Here is a 9,210-nt window from a genome sequence, read left to right as displayed (position 1 = left end):
TCTCGTCTGTCCAACATGGAGAGTGCACTCTCACCCTGTTGGGTTCTCGTCTGCACAACATGGAGAGTGCACTCTCACCCTGTTGGGTTCTCGTCTGCACAACGTGGAGAGTGCACTCTCACCCTGTTGGGTTCTCGTCTGTCCAACATGGAGAATGCACTCTCACCCTGTTGGGTTCTCGTCTGCACAACATGGAGAGTGCACTCTCACCCTGTTGGGTTCTCGTCTGCACAACATGGAGAGTGCACTCTCACCCTGTTGGGTTCTCGTCTGTATAAAATGGAGCGTGCACTCTCGCCCTGTTTTGTTATAGACTGTCCAGCATGGAGAGTTCACTCTCACCCTGTTGTGTTATAGACTGCACAGCATGGAGAGTGCACTCTCACCTTGTTGGGTTCTCGTCTGTACAACATGGAGAGTGCACTCTCACCCTGTTGGGTTCTCGTCTGTATAAAATTGAGAGCGTACTCTCACCCTGTTGGGTTCTCGTCTGTATAAAATGGAGAGCGCACTCTCACCCTGATGGGTTCTCGTGTGTACAACATGGAGAATGCACTCTCACCCTGTTGTGTTATAGACTGTACAGCATGGAGAGTGCACTCTCACCCTGGTGGGTTCTCGTCTGTATAAAATGGAGAGTGCATTCTCACCCTGTTGTGTTATAGACTGTTCAACATGGAGAGTGCACTCTCACCCTGTTGGATTCTCGTCTGTACAACACGGAGAGTGCACTCTCACCCTGTTGGGTTATAGTCTGTACAACATGGAGAGTGCACTCTCACCCTGTTGGGTTATCGTCTGTCCAACATCGAGAGTGCGCTCTCACCCTGTTGGGTCGTCACCTGTATAACATGGAGAGTGCACTCTCACCCTGTTTGGTTCTAGTCTGTACAACATGGAGAGTGCACTGTCACCCTGTTGGGTTGTAGTCTGTCCAACATCAAGAGTGCAGTCTCACTCTGTTGGGATCTGGTCTGTACAACATGGAGAGTGCGATCCTGCTCTCTTTTTAAACATTGACTGGGTAAAGTGAAGAATGGAAAAGTCTGATGGGGTGGGTCATGCACCAGTAACAGAAATCACCAGGTTTACCTTCCACTTACATTCAGAAACAGAAACAAAGCTGGATTCAAATCCATGCAAACAAGAGAAACATCTGCAGTAACACCAATTGTATGAGAAAATAAAATTATAATATCATGACACTACGAATCCTTATGATACATGTGCAACCCACTTAACATCATCAGCACATTTTAAACTGCTAATTTATTTCTTATCTGAAGTCTGTGCAGACTCTATGATGAATTTCTATTGCAACCATTAAAGGAAATTGATTTTTTTTAGCATTTTCTGTGTTTAAAATACAAGAAGTGTTATAATTTTAGTTCAGTCATCACATTAGGAAAAGATAACAATCAATTACCACTTAACCATTTGGAGGAAGCACTGAGGGTGGCAAGGGCACATAATATACTCTGGGTGGGGGACTTCAATGTCCATGACCAAGAGTGGCTCGGTAGCACCACTACTCACCGAGCTGGCCAAGTACTAAAGGACATAGCTTCCAGACTGAGTCTGCGGCAGGTGTTGGGGCAACCAACACGAGGCAAAAGCATACTTGACCTCGTCCTATCCAATCTGGCTGCTGAAGATGCTTCTGTCCATGACAGTATTGGTAGGAGTGACCACCGCACAATCCTTGTGGAGACGAAGTCCCGCCTTCACATTGAGGATACCATCCATCGTGTTGTGTGGCACTATCACCGTGCTAAATGGGATAGATTTTGAACAGATCTAGCAATGCAAAACTGGGCATCCATGAGGCGCTGTGGGCCATCAGCAGCAGCAGAATTTTCCTCAACCACAATCTGTAACCTCTTGACCCAGTATATCCCCCACTTTACCATTCCCATCAAGCCAGGAGACCAAGCCTTGTTCAATGAAGAGTGCAGGAGGGCATGCCAGGAGCAGCACCAGACATACCTCAAAATGAGGGTCAACCCAGGACGACTTGCATACAAATTGCATAAGCAGCATGCAATAGACAGAGCTAAGCAATCCAATAACCAACGCTCAGATCTAAGCTCTGCAGTCCTGCCACATCCAGCCGTGAATGGTGGTGGACAATTAAACAATTAACTGGAGGAGGTGGCTCCACCAATATCCCCATCCTCAATGATGGGGGAGCCCAGCACATCAGTGCAAAAGATAAGACTGAAGCATTTCCAACAATCTTCAGCCAGAAGTGCTGAGTTGATGATCCATCTCGGCCTCCTCCTGAAGTCCCCAGCATCACAGATGCCAAATTTCAGCCAATTCGATTCACTCCATGTGATATCAAGAAATGACTGAAGGCACTGGATACTGCAAAGGCTATGGATCCTGACAATATTCCGGCAATAGTACTGAAGACCTGTGCTCCAGAACTTGTCGCACCCCTAGCCAAGCTGTTCCAGTATAGCTACAACACTGGCATCTGCCCGGCAATGTGGAAAATTGCCCAGGTATGTCCTGTGCTCAAAAAGTAGGACAAGTCCAACCCGGCCAATTACCGCCCCATCGGTTTACTCTCAATCATCAGTAAAGTGATGGACGGTGTCATCAACAGCGCCATCGAGCGGCACTTGCTTCGCAATAACCTGCTCAATGATGCTCAGTTTGGGTTCTGCCAGAGCCACTCAGTTCCTGACCTCATTACAGCCTTGGTTCAAACATGGACAAAAGAGCTAAACGCAAGAGGTCAAGTGAGAGTGACTGCCCTTTACATCAAGGCAGCATTTGACCAAGTATGGCATCAAGGAGTCCTCGCAAAACTGGAGTCAATGGGAATCAGGGGGAAACTCTCTGCTGATTGGAGTCACACCTAGCGCAAAGGAAGATGGCTGTGGTTGTTGGAGGTCAATCATCTGAGCAGCAAGACCTGGTCAATATCCAGGCTTGGGCTAATAAGTGGCAAGTAACATTTGCGCCACACAAGTGCCAGGCAGTGACCATCTCCAACAAGAGAGAATCTCACCATCTCTCCTTGACAGTCAATGGCATTACCATCGCTGAATCCCCCACTATCAACATTCTAGGCGCTACCATTGACCAGAAACTGAATTGGAGTAGTCATATAAATACTGTGGCGACAAGAGGCGAGAAATCCTATGGCGAGTAACTCACCTTCTGACTCCCCAAAGACTGTCCACCATCTACAAGGCACAAGTCAGAAGTGTGATGGAATACTCTCCACTTAACTGGATGGGTGCAGCTCCAACAACACCCAAGCAGCTCGACACCATCCAGAACAAGGCAACCCGCTTGATTGGCACCCCATCTACAAACATTCATTCCCTCCACCACCGACACACAGTGGCAGCAAAGCACCAAGACTCCTTAGAATCCAAACCCGCGACCTCTACCACCTCGAAGGACAAGAGCAGCAGATGCATAGGAACATCACCACCTGCAAGTTCCCATCCAAGTCACCACACCATCCTGACTTGAAACTATATCGCCGTTCCTTCACTGTCTCTCGGTCAAAATCCTACCTCACATGGACTGCAACAGTTTAAAAAGGCAGCTCACCGTCTCCTTCTCAAGGGCAATTCGGAATGAGCAATAAATGCTGAACGAGCCAGTGATGCCCACATCCCATAAATGAATAAAAAAACTGACAGCAGCAAATAGGAAAATGTAATATGAACAGTCACACATTGACATTCAACTTTCACCATGTCACTTCACTGCCTTACCAGGAATACTGATGGCTGCAAGAAATGGGTAGTAAATGAGCTCGATCCGATATATTACAGGGTATTCCATTTCTTGTGTTAAACACCAATTCAGAGACTTCTTCAGAGGATCCTTTATTAATAGCACAGAGCAACCTCCAGGGGGACAGTCATCTGGGGAATGTGAGCAGTGATATTAGTTACAGTCCACTGAACAAACTGAGTTAATGAACTGTTTTTCGCTTTCTGTAATGAAATATGTTTATCAGACAGGTTGGAAAAAAATTATAATCTTTAGAAATTTCTTCAAACCACGATTTGCAAATTATTTTGTTGTGATCTCAGGTGCTGATATAGATGAACAGTCTCAGGAACAATAGCCCTGGTGTTGATGTGGATGAACAGTCTCAGGAACAATAGCCCTGGTGTTGATGTGGATGAACAGTGTCAGGAACAATAGCCCTGGTGTTGATGTGGGTGAACAGTGTCAGGAATAATAGCCCTGGTGTTGATATTGATGAACAGTCTCAGGAACAATAGCCCTGGTGTTGATGTGGATGAACAGTCTCAGGAACAATAGCCCTGGTGTTGATGCGGTTGAACAGTCTCAGGAACAATAGTCCTGGTGTTGATGTGGATGAACAGTCTCAGGAACAATAGCCCTGGTGTTGATGTGGATGAACAGTCTCAGGAACAATAGCCCTGGTGTTGATGTGGATGAACAGTCTCAGGAACAATAGCCCTGGTGTTGATGTGGATGAACAGTCTCAGGAACAATAGCCCTGGTGTTGATGTGGGTGAACAGTCTCAGGAACAATAGCCCTGGTGTTGATGTGGATGAACAGTCTCAGGAACAATAGCCCTGGTGTTGATGTGGATGAATAATCTGATTTACAGTCATCGTTGGGTTGGTTGTCAGGGTTGAATTGGATTCAATCACATTCTGCACTCGCAGAGCTATAAGACAACTCAGGCTAAGTGTAGGATAGCCTGTGAGTGAAATGTTCATTATTGCATAGTTGCCTATAATTTTGGCGAGATGTTGGGAGAGTGAATAGAGAAAGGCTTCCGTGTGACAACAGCCTAAAAAGTTTAGTAAGCAAGGCTTTTGAAGACCAGCCTTGGATGCTCAGTTTCCTTATCTCCGTGTAGCCCAGGTTAGATATGGAGTCTTATTATCTGGAGTCTTGCCATGCTGCCGAGTCGTTTCACATCCAATGATCACACAGAGAGTGCAGAGGGAGATCTGCCTGTTGATTGGTTTTCTTCCTCTGAAGTACAAAAAGAACAAAGAACAAAGATAATTACAGCACAGGAACAGGCCCTTCGGCCCTCCAAGCCTGCGCCGATCCAGATCCTCTCTCTAAACATGTCGCCTATTTTCTAAGGTTCCGTATCTCTTTTCTTCCTGCCCATTCATGTATCTGTCTAGATACATCTTAAAAGAATCCATCGTGCCCGCATCTACCACCTCCGCTGGCAATGCTTTCCAGGCACCCACCACCCTCTGCGTAAAGAACTTTCCACGCATATCCCCCCTAAACTTTTCCCCTTTCACTTTGAACTCGTGTCCTCTAGTAATTGAAACCCCCACTCTGGGAAAAAGCCTCTTGCTATCCACCCTGTCTATACCTCTCATGATTTTGTACACCTCAATCAGGCCCCCCCTCAACCTCCGTTTTTCTAATGAAAATAATCCTAATCTGCTCAACCTCTCTTCATAGCTAACGCCCTCCATACCAGGAAACATCCTTGTGAACCTCCTCTGCACCCTCTCCAAAGCATCCACATCCTTTTGATAATGTGGCGACCAGAACTGTACGCAGTATACCAAATGTGGCCGAACCAAAGTCCTATACAACTGTAACATGACCTGCCAACTCTTGTACTCAATGCCCCGTCCGATGAAGGAAAGCATGCCGTATGCCTTCTTGACCACTCTATTTACCTGCGTTGCCACCTTCAGGGAACAGTGGACCTGAACACCCAAATCTCTCTGTACATCAATTTTCCCCAGGACTTTTCCATTTACTGTATAGTTCACTCTTGAATTGGATCTTCCAAAATGCATCACCTCGCATTTGCCCTGATTGAACTCCATCTGCCATTTCTCTGCCCAACTCTCCAATCTATCTATATTCTGCTGTATTCTCTGACAGTCCCCTTCACTATCTGCTACTCCACCAATCTTAGTGTCGTCTGCAAATTTGCTAATCAGTCCACCTATACTTTCCTCCAAATCATTAATGTATATCACAAACAACAGTGGTCCCAGCACGGATCCCTGTGGAACACCACTGGTCACACGTCTCCATTTTGAGAAACTCCCTTCTACTGCTACTCTCTGTCTCCTGTTGCCCAGCCAGTTCTTTATCCATCTAGCTAGTACACCTTGGACCCCAAGCGCCTTCACTTTCTCCATCAGCCTGCCATGGGGAACCTTATCAAATGCCTTACTGAGGTCCATGTATATGACATCGACAGCCCTTCCCTCATCAATCAACTTTGTCACTTCCTCAAAGAATTCTATTAAGTTGGTAAGACATGACCTTCCCTGCACAAAACCATGTTGCCTATCACTGATGAGCCCAATTTCTTCCAGATGGGAATAGATCCTATCCCTCAGTATCTTCTCCAGCAGCTTCCCTACCACTGACGTCAGGCTCACCGGTCTATAATTACCTGGATTATCCCTGCTACCCTTCTTAAACAAGGGGACAACATTAGCAATTCTCCAGTCCTCCGGGACCTCACCCGTGTTTAAGGATGCTGCAAAGATATCTGTTAAGGCCCCAGCTATTTCCTCTCTCGCTTCCCTCAGCAACCTGGGATAGATCCCATCCGGACCTGGGGACTTGTCCACCTTAATGCCCTTTAGAATACCCAACACTTCCTCCCTCCTGATGCCGACTTGACCTAGAGTAATCAAACATCTGTTCCTAACCTCAACATCCGTCATGTCCCTCTCCTCGGTGAATACCGATGCAAAGTACTCGTTTAGAATCTCACCCATTTTCTCTGAGTCCAAGCATAACATTCCTCCTTTGTCCTTTAGTGGGCCAATCCTTTCTCTAGTTACCCTCTTTCTCCTTATATATGAATAAAAGGCTTTGGGATTTTCCTTAACCCTGTTTGCTAAAGATATTTCATGACCCCTTTTAGCCCTCTTAATTCCTCGTTTCAGATTGGTCCTACATTCCCGATATTCTTTCAAAGCTTCGTCTTTCATCAGCCGCCTAGACCTTATGTATGCTTCCTTTTTCCTCTTAGCTAGTCTCACAATTTCACCTGTCATCCATGGTTCCCTAATCTTGCCATTTCTATCCCTCATTTTCACAGGAACATGTCTCTCCTGCACGCTAATCAACCTCTCTTTAAAAGCCTCCCACATATCACATGTGGATTTACCTTCAAACAGCTGCTCCCAATCTACATTTCCCAGCTCCTGCCGAATTTTGGTACAGTTGGCCTTCCCCCAATTTAGCACTCTTCCTTTAGGACCACTCTCGTCTTTGTCCATGAGTATTTTAAAGCTTACGGAATTGTGATCACTATTCCCAAAGTAGTCCCCTACTGAAACTTCAACAACCTGGCCGGGCTCATTCCCCAACACCAGGTCCAGTATGGCCCCTCCCGAGTTGGACTATTTACATACTGCTCTAGAAAACCCTCCTGGATGCTCCTGACAAATTCTGCTCCATCTGGACCTCTAACACTAAGCGAATCCCAGTCAATGTTGGGAAAATTAAAATCTCCTATCACCACCACCCTGTTGCTCCTACATCTTTCCATAATCTGTTTACATATTTGTACCTCTATCTCACGCTCGCTGTTGGGAGGCCTGTAGTACAGCCCCAACATTGTTACCGCACCCGTCCTATTTCTGAGTTCTGTCCATATTGCCTCACTGCTCGAGTCCTCCATAGTGCCCTCCTTCAGCACAGCTGTGATATCCTCTTTGACCAGTAATGCAACTCCTCCACCCCTTTTACCTCCCTCTCTATCCCGCCTGAAGCATCGATATCCTGGGATATTTAGTTGCCAATCATGCCCTTCCCTCAACCAAGTCTCAGTAATAGCAATAACATCATACTCCCAGGTACCAATCCAAGCCCTAAATTCATCTGCCTTACCAACTACACTTCTTGCATTAAAACAAATGCACCTCAGACCACCAGTCCCTTTATATTCATCATCTGCTCCCTGCCTGCTCTTCCCCTTAGTCACACTGACTTCATTATCTAGTTCCTTACAGGCTTTTGTTACTACCTCCTTACTGTCAACTGACCTCAATTGGTTCCCATCCCCCTGCCACATTAGTTTAAACCCTCCCCAACAGCGTTAGCAAAAGCACCTCCAAGGACATTGGTTCCAGTCCGGCCCAGGTGTAGACCATCCAATTTGTAATAGTCCCACCTCCCCCAGAACCGGTCCCAATGTCCCAAAAATCTGAACCCCTCCTTCCTGCACCATCTCTCAAGCCACGCATTCATCCTGACTATTCTTTCATTTTTACTCTGACTATCACGTGGCACTGGTAGTAATCCTGAGATTACTACCTTTGAGGTCCTACTTTTTAACTTGGCTCCTAACTCCCTAAACTCTGCTTGTAGGACCTCATCCCGTTTTTTACCTATATCATTAGTGCCTATGTGCACAATGACAACTGGCTGTTCACCCTCCCCCTTTAGAATGTTCTGCAGCCGATCTGAGACGTCCCTGACCCGTGCACCTGGGAGGCAACATACCATTCGGGAGCCTCGTTTTCGACCACAGAACCGCCTATCTACTCCCCTTACAATCGAATCCCCTACGACTCTAGCCCTTCCACTCTTTTTCCCGCCCTTCGGAACAGCAGAGCCAGCCACGGTGCCATGGACCTGGCTACTGCTGCCTTCCCCTGGTGAGCCATCTCCCTCAACAGTATCCAAAACGGTATACCTGTTTTGGAGGGAGATGACCGCAGGGGACTCCTGCGCTGCCTTCCTGCTCTTTCTCTGCCTTTTGGTCACCCATTCCCTTTCTCCCTCAGCAATCCTAATCTGCGGTGTGACCAATTCACTAAACGTGCTATCCACTACCTCCTCAGCATTGCGCATGCTCCAAAGTGAGTCCATCCGCAGCTCGAGAGCCGTCATGCGGTCTAACAAGAGCTGCAGCTGGACACACTTCCTGCACGTGAAGGAGCCAGGGTCATCAGCCATGTCCCTGAGCTCCCACATTGAGCAAGAGGAGCATGATACGGGTCTGAGATCTCCTGCCATTTTTAATCTTAAGTTTAAACTTAGTTAAATGAAAAAGGAACGAAAAGTTTTTACCAATCACAATAAAACCAGAGAAATCGAAAAAGCCTTACCTTATAAACACCCCACCGAGTCCTTTTTTTTGGTTAGAGGAGGAGGGCGGGTGGGAGACACTACAAGTGTGGTGTCTCGGGTTCAGAAACCGCCCAAATATATAGTGTTTTACTTACCCAGCAGCCCCCTGGCCT

This window comes from Heterodontus francisci, chromosome 29 (genome assembly GCF_036365525.1).
Source record: "Heterodontus francisci isolate sHetFra1 chromosome 29, sHetFra1.hap1, whole genome shotgun sequence".
NCBI classification, from domain to species: Eukaryota; Metazoa; Chordata; class Chondrichthyes; order Heterodontiformes; family Heterodontidae; genus Heterodontus; species Heterodontus francisci.
Note: the sequence above shows the minus strand (reverse complement) of the source record.